We start from the raw sequence: 19,099 nt of genomic DNA, 5'->3' as shown, positions 1-19,099 counted from the left end.
TTCCACAATCTCCGTGTTCAGCAGATGTTCCGGAAAGTGATTTTTGCATGTTTCTCCAACTGAAATGACATCTTGGAGGTAAGATCTTCACACCGACGATGGAGTCACATCTAGAGCTATCCTAAAGTACAGGGTCAATATATAAACATTACACACTTCCTCGAACCCAGGCCAATAGAACAAATCGTTTGGTTCTTTTGCGTTAGGTGTAGTACAGCGTGAATCTCAGGTGGCTTATAAAAGCACTATTCGTTCTTCGGTGACTCCTGAGAAAACACGGAAAAATCAATGGATTTTTTGATACCAAAAGTACCAGTTGTGAGGATGGATACTTGTATTATTTTTATCGATGATAATTCGTCGAAATATTTACCTTATATTCTAAAGATGATATACCCGGGGCGAAGCTATTTTCGTGGCCATTACCTGTTACCGAGAGACGGAGGAACTCTCTTACCGACTTACCGTACGTATGCAGTGAATCACAGAGGCCAGTCTGTAGCCGTTTTGGCACTGTGGGCCGCAACTATCTAACTAGTAAACAATAGCATATGGCTCAGAGTTTCACTGTACCTTCTTTAGATGAATCTACACTCCTGGAAATGAAATAAGAACACCGTGAATTCATTGTCCCAGGAAGGGGAAACTTTATTGACACATTCCTGGGGTCAGATACATCACATGATCACACTGACAGAACCACAGGCACATACACACAGGCAATAGAGCATGCACAATGTCGGCACTAGTACAGTGTATATCCACCTTTCGCAGCAATGCAGGCTGCTATTCTCCCATGGAGACGATCGTAGAGATGCTGGATGTAGTCCTGTGGAACGGCTTGCCATGCCATTTCCACCTGGCGCCTCAGTTGGACCAGCGTTCGTGCTGGACGTGCAGACCGCGTGAGACGACGCTTCATCCAGTCCCAAACATGCTCAATGGGGGACAGATCCGGAGATCTTGCTGGCCAGGGTAGTTGACTTACACCTTCTAGAGCACATTGGGTGGCACGGGATACACGCGGACGTGCATTGTCCTGTTGGAACAGCAAGTTCCCTTGCCGGTCTAGGAATGGTAGAACGATGGGTTCGATGACGGTTTGGATGTACCGTGCACTATTCAGTGTCCCCTCGACGATCACCAGAGGTATACGGCCAGTGTAGGAGATCGCTCCCCACACCATGATGCCGGGTGTTGGCCCTGTGTGCCTCGGTCGTATGCAGTCCTGGTTGTGGCGCTCACCTGCATGGCGCCAAACACGCATACGACCATCATTGGCACCAAGGCAGAAGCGATTCTCATCGCTGAAGACGACACGTCTCCATTCGTCCCTCCATTCACGCCTGTCGCGACACCACTGGAGGCGGGCTGCATGATGTTGGGGCGTGAGCGTAAGACGGCCTAACGGTGTGCGGGACCGTAGCCCAGCTTCATGGAGACGGTTGCGAATGGTCCTCGCCGATACCCCAGGAGCAACAGTGTCCCTAATTTGCTGGGAAGTGGCGGTGCGGTGCCCTACGGCACTGCGTTGGATCCTACGCTCTTGGCGTGCATCCGTGCTTCGCTGCGGTCCGGTCCCAGGTCGACGGGCATGTGCACCTTCCGCCGACCACTGGCGACAACATCTATGTACTGTGGAGACCTCACGCCCCCCGTGTTGAGCAATTCGGCGGTACGTCCACCCGGCCTCCCGCATGCCCACTACACGCCCTCGCTCAAAGTCCGTCAACTGCACATACGGTTTACGTCCACGCTGTCGCGGCATGCTACCAGTGTCAAAGCCTGCGATGGAACTCCGTATGCCACGGCAAACTGGCTTACACTGACGGCGGCGGTGCACAAATGCTGCGCAGCTAGCGCCATTCGACGGCCATCACCGCGGTTCCTGGTGTGTCCGCTGTGCCGTGCATGTGATCATTGCTTGTACAGCCCTCTCGCAGTGTCCGGAGCAAGTATGGTGGGTCTGACACACCGGTGTCAATGTGTTCTTTTTTCCATTTCTAGGAGTGTAGAAAGGCTATTTTCCCGTTTTCGATAATCTGTAGCCATTATCAAGACACACTCGAAAAGCCATAATTGTTTAGTGCCAACAGTACAAATCTAGGGAAGGCAGCATCTATAACTTATATTCATTGCAAATCATTGAAATTTTGCCATGTGTTCTTAAAAGTGTTTCAAATGGCACTGAGCACTATGGGACTTAACATAGGGGGTCATCAGTCCCCTAGAACTACTTAAATCTAACCAACCTAAGGACATCACACACATTCATGCCCAAGGCAGGATTCGAACCTGCAACCGTAGCGGTACTTAATGCTGAACATTGCAGCTGATAGCTGATCAGGGACTTTACACCCCGGCGGCTCCTACCCCCTCCGCCTTAAAGACAAAAAGTTCAATGTCAACAGCATGCACTGTACCCAGACGGTCACACAGCCAAGTACTGCCCACTCCCGATGGTGCTTTGATAAACCCTGTGTGTGCTTCAAAACGTTACCCTGACACAAACAGGGAATTAAGAGCCAGATACGCCTTTAAGACAGAAGCTGAATTACAGAACAGAAACGAATCAGCTAATGCGAAGAATTTATGGTCCTAGGTGTGGATGCTAATAAGGTTAATTCCGTAATATTGTAATGAAAACAAGTGAAAGTATTAGGAGAAAATTTTTTCAATGTACAGATTAATTTATTCAATTAAAAGCACATCGTGAACTACATCTGACTACATTAACGCTTCAGTTAATATTACAGTTTAGCACTACTTGGATTACACCACGTGAACCTGCTAGTTTTCAGAGTTACTTGAAAGTCTTGAGAACTTGTTCTTTACTAGTAGATCCACGAAATGAGCACAGTGAATGTGGCCTGAAAGTAAGACTGAGAAAAACATGCATCTTCCCAAAGCACTGCTGGACTTGAGACAGATTACTTGCAGGGATCTGACTGAATCCTGACAAAATGCTGTCCTAATTTGCTTGTGCTGCTAATACTGCTCGCCACGAATTATCAGCTCGACACTTGTAGAGCCTTGCTACAGATACTGTCTCTGTGAGGTACAGGGTGAGGCTCGTGCTTATACCGAAATGAACTCTGGTGCTCCGATCGGCCCCTGAAGCGAAGATGGCAGCTCACAGTGACTCACTCTTGTCTCCATCGCCGAGTTAACTCTCAGTTTTCTAAATGAACCATACAACCTGCTCTTTCCTTCTCGGCAAATGAGACTGACTGTCAATTACTGTATAAAAACATTAAGCCCACCGACACCATGACTAATTCTTTCCCAACAGTCCTGACAACGAAACTGTGTTACGTTTAAATTCCAATGGCGTTTCGATCTACTTCTTTCTCAGAAAAGACTTGGCTCTGTCTTCCTGAAACCACCAACAATAAGAAAAGCGCGTGTAAGTGACACAGACCAAGGCGGTTACAACACCCTTGTCACAGGAAGACAGCGGATATCATTATCTTTTCATGTATATGGGCGCTTTCCTTTATAACACGCGGAGTTAACCGCAGTAAAACTCCCGATTAACTAACCGCGTTTTGGTAATCGGCGTTTCACGTTGGTGCCGCACAGAGACAACATAATTGTGATTAAGTTTCAACTGTGATCACGGGACCTTCGGATATAGCCTGCCTTTCCTAAACCCAATGTACGCCCTATTGCTAAGCACGCTCAGAATAAAAAGAAAAACAATACCAGCACTATGTTCAATATATTTCAGCTACGAAGTTAGTTAGAAATCAGAACGTACAGGCACTGTACTTTTATAAGTTATTATTTTAATAGTCTGCCTCCTCATTGCCCTTTTATTAGGGTGTATTTCTCACATTAACTGAAAAGGTACATACCAAACTGCTTGCCACATTTCATAACATCCACCTAACAATACAATTTTGTACTGGAAGTGAGTTAGAGGGTCGATGACAAGGAATATTTTCCACCAACAATACGCCAGACTGAAAGAGAATGTTAAGTTTTTGTTTGGTAGTGACTGTGAAAGCCCATGTCAATAAGCAAATCAGTGGCTAATTTTGTGCACACTTTTCAAATGCTGTCTCAGCTGTCGCTGAAATCCGGCTTCCCATATCCAGCATCCCTCTCAGTTTTATATCACCTGTCGCGGCTTTAATTACAGGGTGAATGTTCTGCTGTTTCTCTTCAAACAGCATGTTAGATATGTCGTCATACTTAATAATAATTTTTTGCCTGGTTCCGAGTTGTATAGTTGTGGGCGTGCGGCGTGGGGGTGGGGGGGGGGGGAGGTTGGGGTGGGTCATTGGATGACATAATTTCAATTATGTCATTATCTGTTCCTACCACCTGCTGCTTTGTTCTACATAAATCGATACCAATTATTGTTGCCCCTATGGTTGTTCCAACACTCATTCTGCAGTCCTTAATTGCGAGCATAGTTTCTTCCTTGTGACGCAGCACAGCTGTGATTATCACCACCTGCAAGTCCATTCCGGCTACTGCAATAGTTATTATGTTGCCATGAGTGTCCAAAAAAGTGGCTCTCATGGTTTTGCCTTATAATGCATGAAGCATGATACGAAACATTCCTGTGTCTTTGTTGTATCGAACTGCCAGCAATTCTTGACTATTCAAAGGCAGCTTTGTGTGACAGTATGGAACGTTCTCATTGGGAGTGCATTCAAAATCTAGGATTTCGTCCTTCTTTACATTGTAAGTAAGAACTTTTCCGGGCTTTTAAAATTTGAATAAGCATCATCTTTTCCTGTTATCATCTCTTGTTTAAACTTCTCTTGCATGTGTAACCAAGTACACATCTCTAAACACCTTGTAAGATTTAGACATAGCATTTATTCCTCTCATCTGTTCTGCTACTTTTCCTTCAAGGTGTCCATATCAAATACTCCAGTACACCAGTGACGACGATGGAGGCATTGATAAATAAAAAAGGGAATCCACGTTTTTGTGGGTGTTGCGTGTCCCACATGTCTTTATAACTCAGCAACTTCTGTGTCTGGATCAAAGGCTTGAAGTCGAACAACAGCTCTTTACTTTCACCCACCCTGACTATTGTTTCCATTTCTCTTACTTCTTCCTATATAGGCTCATATGAGAGTTCCCACCGGAAGTGTCTGTACGTCTTTCGTTTCTGCAGTCTGTATCGTGGTTAGTGTACCTGATCCTATATCAAGTTTGCGAACTTAATTTTTCATTTTCTCGTGATTCTAATCTACTTACCGATTTATCACTTCTTCAGTCATTTTGTCGATATGCTCCTCCAGTTTGTCGTCCCATTTCTCTATCTTTTCTTGCCGCTTTTCCAATTTCGACGGATTGTTCCACAGACCGAAAGCTGTCTAGAACCATGCTCTACGGTTTCGACTCTGCTGTATATTCTCGGTACCTCCTCACGATCTTTGTTAAATGTTTTATGCAAGTCTTCTTTTACTTCATTGCCACGTTATTGGCTTTTTGAGCTTTATGTGTAACCTGTAGCTCGTCCCGCTGCACATGTTTCACCTATTCCTTGATATTTGAAAAAAGTTTGTCGTGTAAAAGACGAAGTAACTCAATAGTAGGTGGGAGTATCCCATTGTTCTAGGTTGTTATTTGTTATAATTTGTAGATAAAATCCATGAAAATGCACGCATGCAGCGCCAAGGCACTTGCTTTGTGGACGTTTAACTGTGCCCTAGCGGCACTACTTGGAGGTGTTTCGGACGCCTTACAGAAGAAGAGCTAACAATGATTGTAAAAACAAAAGAAGACTGAGTAACTATTTGCTCATTCGTTACTAACTTCATCTTAGTTCACTAGACATGACAGATGTAATGACTTGGAATTTCGAGGTCTGTTACAGTGTATTGTAAGTCTGTTCCAGACGACTTACAATACAACAGGTTTCAGAGAGAGTGGAGAACCCTAGTTGTGAATTTTAAAATGACTGCAACTGACGATATTAACAGAATCAAGATTTAAATGAACACAACAAGGAAACATCTAGCTAGGAACCTCAGTTAATATTACAAATTTGCAGTACATGAATTACAGAAAGTGAACCTGCCAGTTTTCAGAGTTACTTAAAAGACTTGGGGATGTGCTCATTTGATGTGGCAGACATTCAAAAAATGACCAGCAATCTTCTAACAAAACAAACACAGTGATCGTTGGCCTGCCAATGACACTGAAAAATGCATGCATCTACCCAAAGAATTTCTCGACTGGAGACAGCTAAGTGCAATGATTTGACGAAATTCTTACCAATGTTTGTCCTAAGGGCGTGTGCTGCTAATAATGCTCTCTATAAATGATCATCATGAGACATACAGAACATTGCTACCACAACGGTCTCTCTAAGGTATAGGGCAAGGGTCATACCTCTTGATTTGGAGTCTAGGCCACCGACTGACTGCTTGCGTGGAGATGGCAGCTCACAGCAAACCAAATGGTCCAAATGGCTCTCAGCACTATGGGACTTAACTTCTGAGGTCATCAGTCCCGTAGAACTTAGAACTACATAAACCTAACTAACCTAAGGACATCATACACATTCATTCCCGAGGCAGGATTCGAACCTGCGACCGTAGCGGTCGCGCAGTTCCAGACTGTAGCGGCTAGAACCGCTCTGCCACTCCGGCCGGCTCACCAAACCATTCTCGTATCTGTCCTCGAACGAAATCTCACTTCTTAGCCAGATAGTACATGCCGCTCTTTCCTTCCTGCCAAGCAAGACGTAACCGCCAATTGTTGTATATCATTACGTGTGCTGCGCTGCTGTTCAGATTGCTCGCCACTCCACAGTTACTTAATTTAAAGTTTATTTGTGTCAATATTTGCAGTAAAAATAACTTATTAGTTGATTTTCATTAGCCTCAGTCTTTATTTCTGAGTTATGATTCGTGTGGTTTGTTATTTGTAAGAGTTCTTACATCCTGCACCCAACTCTAGGGCCTCTGCAGTGTGTTTAAATCTTGTGAGTAGCGGTTCTTAAACTAACTACTGCCAAAGTTGTTTGTCCACTATATTCCAATAGGGAATTTAGTGTTTCTTAATCGTTCATCCAAGTATTAGCAGTGTTTCACATTTCGCAGCGTGCAGTTGCAGGTGTAGCGGGTCCTATGTTCTGACAGAGTTTGTGCACTTTTAAACGTTATTAAATTTATTAGTTTTCAATGGTGTCTCGTGCTGTTTGTGGCGAAATTACGGAAATATTCGCCCACTGTGTATTTTGGAGCTGTCTGTGCGCTGAAGTAATTTACCTAATTTCGTGAGGTAATTTTCAGCTTATATCTCTTACTGTTTCTAGTAAAATATTTCAGTAAAATTTTCATTCAGTGTTCTAATTTCGTTGAGTGTTCCAGTGGCTACTTGAATTTCTGGTTCTAGCTAAGGAATTGTTTGAAGTTTTGGTGGTACTGGTATTAGTTGTGGTTTGGTAGCATTATTAATGTTTGTTGCTTTCTTAGTAGAGACAGAATTCGCACCACTATTGTTAGTTCGTTAAATAGTTCTACAGTTGTAACTGAATTTGTGTAACGTAGACGTTTAATTTTTTTCAGTAACTGTTAAAATTTTACGATGAGTGAGAAGTGTGCACTTTGTCGTAGGTTTGTAAGTAACTGGATACGGTGTGAGTTTTGTTCAAAGTATTTTCATTGGGGGAAATGCAGTGGGGAAGTCAGTGGGCATTCTAGAGAGATCTTCTCCTGGGAGTGCAGAGTATGTGGTAGATATAAGTTGACAGAGGACCACTAGAAGAAGATCTGTGTCTTTCAGGTGCAGTTACAGCACACAAAGGAGGAACTAGATAGTTTGAGAAAGGTGAAGGGTGCTGGTAATGGGAACTGGTAGTTAGTAAGAAGGCAGCTAGGTGGAGGAGATATTCATACAGTTGTACTTTGCGTATATGCAATAGATTTGACCTACTGTCCGAGTTGACTGCAGAGGAGCATCTTGTGGATGTAGGTCTAGGAAATATGCAGCAGACTTCGGTAGTTTCGAGCCCTACGTCAGTTTCACATTCTAACAGACAGAAGAAGGTGCTGATGTTAGTTAGTTCACACAGCAGAAGTGTGGGCCAGCAGTTGTAGGAAGTATTGGGGAGTGAGTACCAGGTCACCAGAATTGTGAAGCCTAGTTCAGGTTTGTCTCAGGTGACTCACAGCATAGGGGAGTTATGTAGGAATTTTACGAAAGAGGATCAAATAATGAGTGTGGGTGCAGCAGGTATATGTTTTGATTGGAACGAGGAATGTGATGTAGGTGGTGACCTGGTAAAGATAGCTACTCAAACTGGCGGTACTAATGTGCACTTCGTGCAACTGTTTCTGCGTCTTGCTCGGTCTTATCTTAACGCTACTGTTAGGCGTGTTGTCATGGGGCTGGAGAAGGCACTGACGATGGAGGGCATGGCTCGCATTGCAGCGATGCCAAATGTGTCTGTCAATAGATTGGATTTCACTAGGCATGGCCTGAACCTCGGTAGGTATGGGAAAGGGAAGCTGGCAAAGCTTGTAAGTGTCAGTAGATGGCAGTGGGATCACACTTTGAAAAATTCTTTGGGTAGTTGGTGCTAGAGCTGCACCTTTTTTAGATTGAAGTCAGCTGATCAAGTATACCTTCAGCGGAGGTCAGGTACCTAGGTGGAGAAGGAATTAGCGTTTATCATCAAAATATAAAACGTATTAGATGTAAAGGTCGTGAACTGCTTATACATGTTGACTCGGACATTATTGGTATATTGGAGCACCACTTAAATAATGTGACAGATCAGAGGCTTCCTTTCCAGTATACAGATAATTTGGCTGTTTTTCAAGGAGTTTTTTGAGGAGTGGGGGAGTGTCCATGTACATAAAAAACAATATTCAATTTGAGTCCATAGATGTATCATGCCACTGCAGTGAACAGGTATCTGAAAGTTGTGCAGGGGCAATTGAATTTAATGAAATTAAACTTGTAATTGTTGTTGTTTATAGGTCCCCTACCTCTGACTTACTAGATGAGCATTCTGTTAGGCCTTTCAGACCACGATGCACAAATTTTAACACCAAGAGACTTTTGTACTCATATAAATGTTATATATAATTACATACTGTGTAGGAAAGCCAATCCAACAGTAACAGAGAGGTTGTTAAGCCTCGTTAAAGAACAAGAGAGGCAGGATGTTTGCAGTGCCAATGACATAAATGACAAATATATTGCTTTCCATAACACGTTTCTCAACCTCTTCGAGAGGTGATTCTCGTTACAACGTTCTAAACAGGCTATTAGCGGTAAAAGGTAGCCTGCGAGGCTGACTAGAGGGATAAGAACATCATGGTGAAAAAAGTGGGAGTTACATAAAAACGTTAGACGAAGTCACAATCAAGCTACAGTAGGTCATTACAAATAGTATTTTAAAGTACTCAGAAACGTTATTAGGAAGGCAAAGAGTATGTAGTAAACAAATAGAATAGCTAATTCACAAGATAAAATTAAAACCATATGGTCAGTTGTGAAGGAAGTTTCTGATCAATTCACAGGGTCGACGACATAAAGTCAGTTTGCAGTAAAAAAAAGTTCTGTTACTATTAAGCCAGATGTAAGTACAGTATTAACAATCATGGCCTGAGCATTGCTGGTGAATAAAACGAAAACTTTCATTCTGCAGGTAACCACATAGTTTTCTTGGAAAATACATTTCCAAGACTTTCTGAAATAATCCTCTGTGATACTGTACATTTTAGCTCCATACTTAGCCTTATTTTTAATTTTTCCTTTAAGAATTTTCAGTGCCCTGAACCATTAAACTACTCAGTAGTAAAGCCGCTTTATAAAAGGGTATAAATTGATAATGTAGACAATTTAGACCTATTTCTGTGCCATCAGTGTTCGCTAAAGTCATTGAGGAGGCTGTGTATGTAAGGATAATTGATCATTTTATATCACCTAATCTGCTATCAAATGTACAGCTCAGATTTAGAAGTGGTTTAACAACTGAAAATGCTATATTCTGTTTTCTCTGTGAGGTGCTGGAAAGATTAAACAAAAGGTTTCGAACGCTAGGCATATTTTTGATTTCCCTAAGGCGTTGGACTGTGTTGATCAAAAATTTTTGGTCCAAAATGGAATATAGTGAGTAGGTCACAACTGGTTCATCTCTTACATTAACAACAAACGTCAAAAGGTCATTATTCACCGTGTTAACAATTGCTGTGATGTAGGGTCTGAGTGGGACATGGTCAGATGCCCCAGGGATCAGTGTTGGGGCCACTCCTATTCCTCATTTATATAAGTGATATGTCCTCTAGTATTACGGGAAATTCTAAGATCTTTGTTCGCTGATGACACTATCTTGGTAGCAAAGGATGTTTTGTGCAACATGTTTTGTGCATAGTTCAGAACCGTGCAGTTCGCCAATTAGAGGTGTCAGTTGACGAACCTCTTGTCGACTCCTGGTCACGAGTCTGGGTATATTGACATTGGGCTCTCAATATGTATGTATATATTCCTTGCTGTCATTTCCTGTTATCAATATTAGCTTATTCCCAAGATTTAACAGCTTACACTCAGAAAATCTTGGTAGAAACCCAATCGGCATTTGAATTGCACTTCCTTGACTCTTGAGCAGAAAGTTTTGCAGTATACAGCTGTATCCATTTTCAATAAGCTGCCACAAGATTTCAGAAATCTTAGCAATCAACGAACTTTGAAACTGAAACTGAAGAGTTTCCTCGTGGATCACTCCTTCTATTCTCTTGAGAAGTTCCTTGAAAAATCAAGGAACTATGTTTCATTGTTGACTGTGTTTACTAAAACTTATGGCTTTACTTACTTTTGGGTTCGTAAGCATATTACTTTTATGCTGTAATTTCATTCACTGACACTTTCCATGACCTTGGATATTTGTTCCTCAATTTGTCCCTACAAAAGTACACTTGTAAAACAAAAAATTAAAATAGACATGAAGTTCAACATAGGCATAATGTTTCTTCTGTTTAGTTCTCACCAAGAAAAATGCATCACGTTAAAATTCTAATTACTTTTCGATCTAGCCCCTTTTTTATAAACGTATGTAACTATGATCAATTTCCGGAAGTCACAAGAAACTTTACCGATCATGTGTTTTCACTCCAAGGAGCTAGCCTTGCATCAGAGATCCTGAGAAAGTTAAAGACTGCACTCAAGTCTAGGCTATAACTTTATTGTTTGCGGTGTTTCTTTAGGTAAGGGATGGAATCATCTGCTAAATGCACTCTCAGAAGACGGCAGAGAGCTGGTGTCCCACTGATAAAAGTTCCTTCTCTTGGCAACGCTTGGTCGCTAGATTGAAGACGAGTCATAAGCGAACGATAGAAAAAGTCCTCCAGAAATCACCAAGTGATGCAATTTTCACAGAGTTAACATTTTATGCTACCTTCCCTGTGCGAAAGCTGGTCTCTCGGTTGTTTGCAGATGACGCTGTCGTTTATCGACTAATAAAGTCATCAGAAGATCAAAACAAACTGCAAGACGATTTAGAAAAGATATTTGAAAGGCGCGAAAAGTGGCAGTTGACCATAAATAACGAAAAATGTGAGGTCATCCATATGAGTGCTATAAGAAACTCGTTAAACTTCGATTATACGATAAATCCGTCTAATCTAAAAGCCGTACATTCAACTAAATACCTAGGTATTACGATTACAAACAACTTAAATTGGAAGGAACACACAGAAAATGTTGTGGGGAAGGCTAACCAAAGACTGCGTTTTATTGGCTGGACACTTAGAAAATGTGACACACCTACTAAGGAGACTGCCAACACTACGCTTGTATATGCTCTTTCAGAATACTGCTACGCGGTGGGGGATCCTTACCAGATAGCGCTGACGGAGGACATCGAAAAAGTTCAAAGAAAGGCAGCACGTTTTGTATTATCGCGAATTATGGGAGAGAGTGTCACAGCAATAATACGGGATTTGGGCTGGAAATCATCAAAAGAAAGGCTTTTTCGCTGCGACGGAAACTTCTCAAGAAATTCCAATCACCAACTTTCTCCTCCGAATGCGACAATATTTTGTTGACACCGATCTACATAGGGAGGAACATTCACTACGATAAAATACCTCGTAGGGATAGATATAGGTGTTCATTAGTTCAGCGCGCTATACGAGATTGGAATAATAGAGATTTGTAAAGATGGTTCGGTGAACCCTCTGCCAGGCAATTAAATGTGATTTGCAGAGTATCCATGTAGATGTAGATGTAGAACCACTTTTTCATAACGTCGGTCACTGCCTCACCCCTCCCAAATCCAGTGTTTGCCCTGTGCCAAAGCACTCTCACAAAGCAAAGAAAATGAAGTCCTGCACCACGTTAATGTAACTGAACATGAATAAAGTTCAAGTCCAGAACGGACAGTCACTTGAGTATAAATCTTAATATTCTGCAACCTCATTACTCGCCTAGTAGAGAGTAATTCTCATATTCAATGAAAAGAGACATGACAAATCGCTTTCGGCTTTTCAGCTTAACTTGAGTAATCTGCTTGGAATCGGTGTGTCAATCTCAACACAGCTGTTGACGATAATGTAGGTTTGATAGATGAAAAGGTTGCACTAATTTACTATGCAAATGCAACAAACGTGACAGTGGTGGTGCTCATACCGTCGTTGCCTATCAGTTCAGAGGAGATTTCATTTGTGCTTTCCTTTTTGGGTTTATTGTAACATGTTTGAAGCGGAAAACAGCTTGGTTAGTTACGTAGTCTGGCGGTTCTGGATGAGAGTGTTTTGCAGCATGATGGTTGATTGGTGCTGAGGAAAAAGTCTTTCAGTCAACTGAGGTCCGAAAACAAGTTTCTGATATCGCTTTTCTCTCACAAACTCCCTGGTGCCGAATCGCTGTATACAAAAGACGGGACGTGACTGATTTTGGGCACTGCGTTCGTTTTGTTTATACCCTCTTCCTATATTCTTAGTAACTTTCTGGTTTCAGATTGGCCTTTAAACGTCTGTGAGCACCATCACTGTTGTTCATCATTTGAACCAAGTCAATTGCCAGTCAAGGAACAGGACTTCTTCTTAGACAGATTGTATGTATAGGAGCCCGTTTGCAGTAGAAAGCTGTGAGCTTATCAGTCACTTCATCAATCAAGCATTCAGCCCTGGGGACTCTGATTACTGGATTCCACTGGGTATGCCGTTTTGTATCAGCACGATTATGTACAATACCTCATGGAACCTTTCCGTCCTCTGAATATAAATGATCCTCTGTTGTGTATGTGACAGACGGGTTGCCAAACAGCGTTTAACCTTCAGGGAGACTTTCTCTTTTAACGACTTTATTCCAGGACCAATGGATAGATATTACTCCTATTGTAACGCTTTTCGTATATTCATCCATACCACGTCAGATACAAGCTACATACCACCCCAAAAGATTGCCAATTTCTGATTTTGCCTCATTCCACATGTTCATACTCGTTTTCCTCAAGCGTTGCACCAACACAATCTTTCCAACATGCAGTAGCCAAACATATCACCAATAAACGAATCATAGCCCGGAAACTTGTTACCGGTTAAGCAGTGGTATGTGAAATACATAACAAGAAAGAATCCCGATTTGCTATATTACTTTAGGCCTTTGCTTTAATTGAAACATTATTAAAAACGTTGGTCATTATGGCCACCTAACGCACGTAGTAAGTTCATTGGTGTGATGCAAGAACGATATCGACCTACAAAACATGTATCACAGGATCTGTGTCAATCGTAACAGATTCTGTATAGTTTTGTGGGTACGTTATGATTATCAGAGTATTGTATAGGAGCACAAGTCCATGCTTGTGCAAATAATAATTCAAAGTGGAATAGAACTCATTGAAAACTTCCTAAAATATAAAACGGTGAAGATGACCGGAAAATGCACGTATCCCTCTCCTCCAAGCATGCCCAGGAGCAAACTGGAATCATTTAAATACCAATTTCTTTCGTAAGAACTGTTGTTTTTTAAGTGAACGTTATTGAGATGGCAGCAATGATGAAATCGTGCCAAGTTATGACACACTTTATTCATTCTCGAATTATTAGTGAACGTTTTTCGTTACAGGTGTCAGGAAAGGTGATGGAATTTAACACAAGTCGATTGTCCTGACAGGAGTGTCGACTACCCATGTTGTCGCAGATGATTTCAGCTAACGTCACGCAGACAAAATATCTATCATTCCCCTTGCGGTAGTAAACCATCCAGCGAAATTCAGAGAAACGGGCTCCGCCACAGAACAAACTCAAGTTGGATGATCGAAAACGCCCACAGATGAAGCAACAAAAGCCCTATTCTGACTTAAGGAAGAATACAGAGAACATTATTTTCCGCATATCGCAGAAAACAGGTGTCATCCCTACCTCAATAATGAGTTTCGAATACAAAATAAGGCGAGAACAATAAAGCCCTGTTAAAAAAAATGCACCTGTGTTTGACTCGTGTAATTATCGGTCTAATTGCCCCATATTTTCTTGATTCTTACGAGGAGTATCCAAAATGGTATTATCCAAAATAACTATCGCATTTGTCGTTTAGCCTAACAGGTTTCTCCCTCTTCTACCTACGTTACGAAACTGGTTATCTGGTGCGAAATTCCCAGTTGTAGGTTGCCTATATAACAGTTTTCAGTAGATACAAAGTTTGATTTTCAAAATTTCAGACATTTATTGAATGAAGTTAAAGATTTAAATTGTTGTAATAATCTACCCATTAATTGTTTTCACCTTAAGTGAAAGGCGGCAACTTTAAGTCAAGTATCGTAGTTAGAAACTGTGTATATGACTTCTAGCAGCGTAACTCATTGCAAACAAATTACCTATACTATAATCATGCAGTATTTGAGAGTGAGACATTTAGCGAATTCCAACAAATTTTACATATAATTTGAAACATTTCGGAAATTTTCTTCGTTGACACCCCCAAAAAATTATGGAAGGACAATATAACATTGCTTTCTGCATTTTCGCTCTTCATGCAGTAATACGTCAACTTTAGCTATGACGTTTTCATTTATTTCTGCAACAGATTTTACATACAGTGTCCATCACATGTACCAGCAAAACTGCGTCATTGTATGGCATCTAGTTCAATAGATATGACGTTATAGCGTTATGACGTTGTTGTTGTTATAGTGGTGGTCTTTAGTCCAGGGACTGGTTTGATGCAGCTCTCCATGCTACTCTATCCTGTGCAAGATTCTTTATCTCCCAGTACCTAGTGCAACCTACATCCTTCGGAATCTGTTTTGTGTATTCATCTCTAGGTCTCCCTCTACGATTTTTACCCTCCGCGCTGCCCCCCAACACTAAATTGACGATCCCTTGATCAAGCCTCCTACCAGTCGATCTCTTCTTCTAGTCAAGTTGTGCCAGAAATTTCTCTTCTCCCCAGTTCTATTCAGTACCTCCTCGTTACTTACGTGATCTACCATCCAATCTTCAGGATCCTTCTGTAGCACCACATTTCGAAAACTTCTATTGTCTTTTCATCTAAACTATTTATCATCCACGTTTCACTTCCATACATGGCTACACTCCATACAAATACTATCAGAATAAACTTCCTGACACTTAAATCTATGCTCGATGTTAACAAATTTCTCATCTTCAGAAACGCTTTCTTTGCCATTGACAGTCTACATTTTACATCCTCTCTACTTCGGCCATCATTAGTTATTTTGCTCTCCAAATAGCAAAACTCCTTTACTACTTTAAGCGTTTCACTTCCTAATGTAATACCCTCAGCATCACCCGATTCATTTCAACTACACTGCATTAGCCTCGTTTTGCTTTTGTTGATGTTCATCTTATATCCTCCTTTCAAGACACTGTCCATCCCGTTCAGCTGCACTTCCAGGTCCTTTACTGTCTCTGACAGAATTACAATGTTATGCGAGTTATATCAGAATGTGGTGAGGCGCTATGAAGTTGTATGCACATTGTTGACCATTGACGCCGGGGAGGAAGAGGTGTATATCGCTTTCTCGTCTGATATAAGCAGTTAAAACATAGCTGTTTTACACAATACAGAATTTGCTGTTATACACATAAACATGGATTGGGTTACTGATGTCATACTAGTTGACTTCATATTTCTGTTTATCAATTATTTTTTTGTTTTAGGAGTGTGGTTCTCGACACACGGGCTACATCGCAGATCATTCCCATGGTGTATACATGGTGTTACAAAAAGGTGGGGCCAAACTTTCAGGAAACATTCCTCACACGCAACGAAAGATAATACGTTATGTGGACATGTGTCCGGAAACGCTTACATTCCATGTTAGTGCTCATTTTATTACTTCTCTTCAAATCACATTAATCATGGAATGGAAACACACAGCAACAGAACGTACCAGCGTGACCTCAAACACTTTGTTACAGGAAATGTTCAAAACGTCCTCCGTTAGCGAGGATACATGTATCCACCCTCCGTCGCATGGAATTCCTGATGCGCTGATGCAGCCCTGGAGAATGGCGTATTGTATCACAGCCGTCCACAATACGAGCACGAAGAGTCTCTACATTTGGTACCGGGGTTGCGTACACAAGAGCTTTCAAATGCCCCCATAAATGAAAGTCAAGAGGATTGAGGTCAGGAGAGCGTGGAGGCCATGGAATTGGTCCAACTCTACCAATCCATCGGTCACCGAATCTGTTGTTGAGAAGCGTGAGAGCACTTCGACTGAAATGTGCAAGAGCTCCATCGTGCATGAACCACATGTTGTGTCGTACTTGTAAAGGCACATGTTCTAGCAAAACAGGTAGAGTATCCCGTATGAAATCATAATAACGTGCTCCATTGAGCGTAGGCGGAAGAACATGGGGCTCAATCAAGACATCACCAACAATGCCTGTCCAAACGTTCACAGAAAATTGTGTTGATGACGTGAATGCACAATTGCATACGGATTCCCGTCAGCTCACACATGTTGATTGTAAAAATTTACAATTTGATCACATTGGAAGGAAGTCTTATCCGTAAAGAGAACATTTTCACTGAAATGAGGATTGACACATGGTTGGATGAACCATTCGCAGAAGTGTACCCGTGGAGGCCAATCAGCTGCTGATAGTGCCTGCACACGCTGTAAATGGTACGGAAACAACTGGTTCTCCCGTAACACTCTCCATACAGTGACGTGGTCAACGTTACCTTGTACAGCAGCAACTTCTATGACGCTGACGTTAGGGTTATTGTCAACTGCACGAAGAATTGCCTCGTCCATTGCAGGTGTCCTCGTCGTTCTAGGTCTTCCCCAGTCGCGAGCCACAGGCTGGAATGTTCCGTGCTCCCTAAGACGTCGATCAATTACTTCGAACGTCTTCCTGTCGGGACACCTTCGTTCTGGAAATCTGTCTCGATACAAACGTACCGCTGCACGGCTATTGCCCCATGCTAATGAATACATCAAATGGGCATCTGCCAACTCCGCATCTGTAAACATTGCACTGACTGCAAAACCACGTTCGTGATGAACACTAACCTGCTGATGCTACGTACTGATGTGCTTGATGCTAGTACTGTAGAGCAATGAGTCGCATGTCAACACAAGCACCGAAGTCAACATCACTTTCCTTCAATTGGGCCAACTGGCGGTGAATCGAGGAAGCACAGTAAATACTGACGAAACTAAAATGAGCTCTAACATGGAAATTAAGCGTTTCCGGACACATGTCCACTCAACATCTTTCCTTTATTTGTGTGAGCGGAATGTTTCCTGATAGTTTCGCCATACCTTTTTGTAACACCCTGTATTCTCATCTAACCAGTAGCCACAGTGCTGGGCAGAGCGCAGTTGCTGTAGTGGGCGGTACAGTTAGTCGAACCACACAGTATCGTCTGGCGAGTCGCGGCAGCGGGCTGTGGACCGTTTAGAGAGCGATGGTCCGCCTATGGGGAAGGCCGCTGCGGGCAGGTGGCGGCGGCAATCCGGCTAAGAGGCGGCGTGATGGACGCGGCCGCAGGTGCTGGGCGCGCCCTGGCCGCCGGAGAGGCGGCGGCTTGTTGCGGCGGGCGCCGGTGCTCCATCACGGCGTCGCCTCCGCTGCCGCTGCCGCTGCCTGCTCGCCCACTGTGCACTTGCCAATGTCCGGAGGGGAGGGCTGCAGTCCAGTCCGGCAAGTTCACGACCGTCACCAGTCGTCCACACAGCGATTCGACTTAAAAGTTACTGCTACAATGCCTCACTCACGTTTAGTTTTATTTTATCAAGTTTATGTCTATTTCTTGCCTGTCTTGGTACATTGTTTGCAGTTGATTGTAAACAGTTTTTCCAATGAGCTAGACACTTCAAATTTTAAACGTAGTTCAGAAATGGCTAACAATGCAATGTTAACTCTCTTTCTTGCCGTCTGATCCACCTAGTTCCCACAGGGGTGAGAGTGGAGGTGAAAAGTGTGAGATCTGAGTTTCTCTTGGCGTATACAACTTGCAAATAACTTCCGGGAATTCAGCCAGGTAACCCTTTCAGTGACCGCCGATAATTCGGCGGGAGAACACCCAGCCATTTTCAAGGAAAACTGCAACTGTCAGGAGGCGTACATGCAAATTTAAAACCTCGGTTGTCGGACTGAAGCAGGAAAGATAACACACACACTGAACACTAGTGCCACCAAAGATGACCAAAGTCACCGTACCTTGGTACACAGGGCACATGTCGTTTCTGACGCTGAGACTTTGCCACCTGAGCTGTCCCATCTTGAAGTTACATTTCGTCAAAATGGTGTTAGTGATAGACAGACTGAACGTGCGTTGCGCTATCGACCAACCGTACATCGGGAGATTGATGATAATTATGAGTCAACACATAAGTCTACTTCCTTTTTGCCATACGTAGGAAACACGTCCTACAAGACCGGTCGTATTTTGCGGAAATACGATGTGAAACGTGTTTTCCGACCTCCATCTAAAATTAGAGCACTTTTGAGTTTCGTTAATGATGATCTTGGACTTCGTAAGGCGGGTGTATATCGTATTCCTTGTAGCTGCGGCATGGCATATATTGATCAAACTATCAGGGCCGTGGAAGACCGATGTACTGAGCATAAACGGCACACACGATTACAGCAGCCAAATGGATCTGCTATTGCCGCACATTGCTTGGATACTG

Source organism: Schistocerca gregaria, chromosome 6, assembly GCF_023897955.1.
Source record: "Schistocerca gregaria isolate iqSchGreg1 chromosome 6, iqSchGreg1.2, whole genome shotgun sequence".
NCBI classification, from domain to species: Eukaryota; Metazoa; Arthropoda; class Insecta; order Orthoptera; family Acrididae; genus Schistocerca; species Schistocerca gregaria.
Note: the sequence above shows the minus strand (reverse complement) of the source record.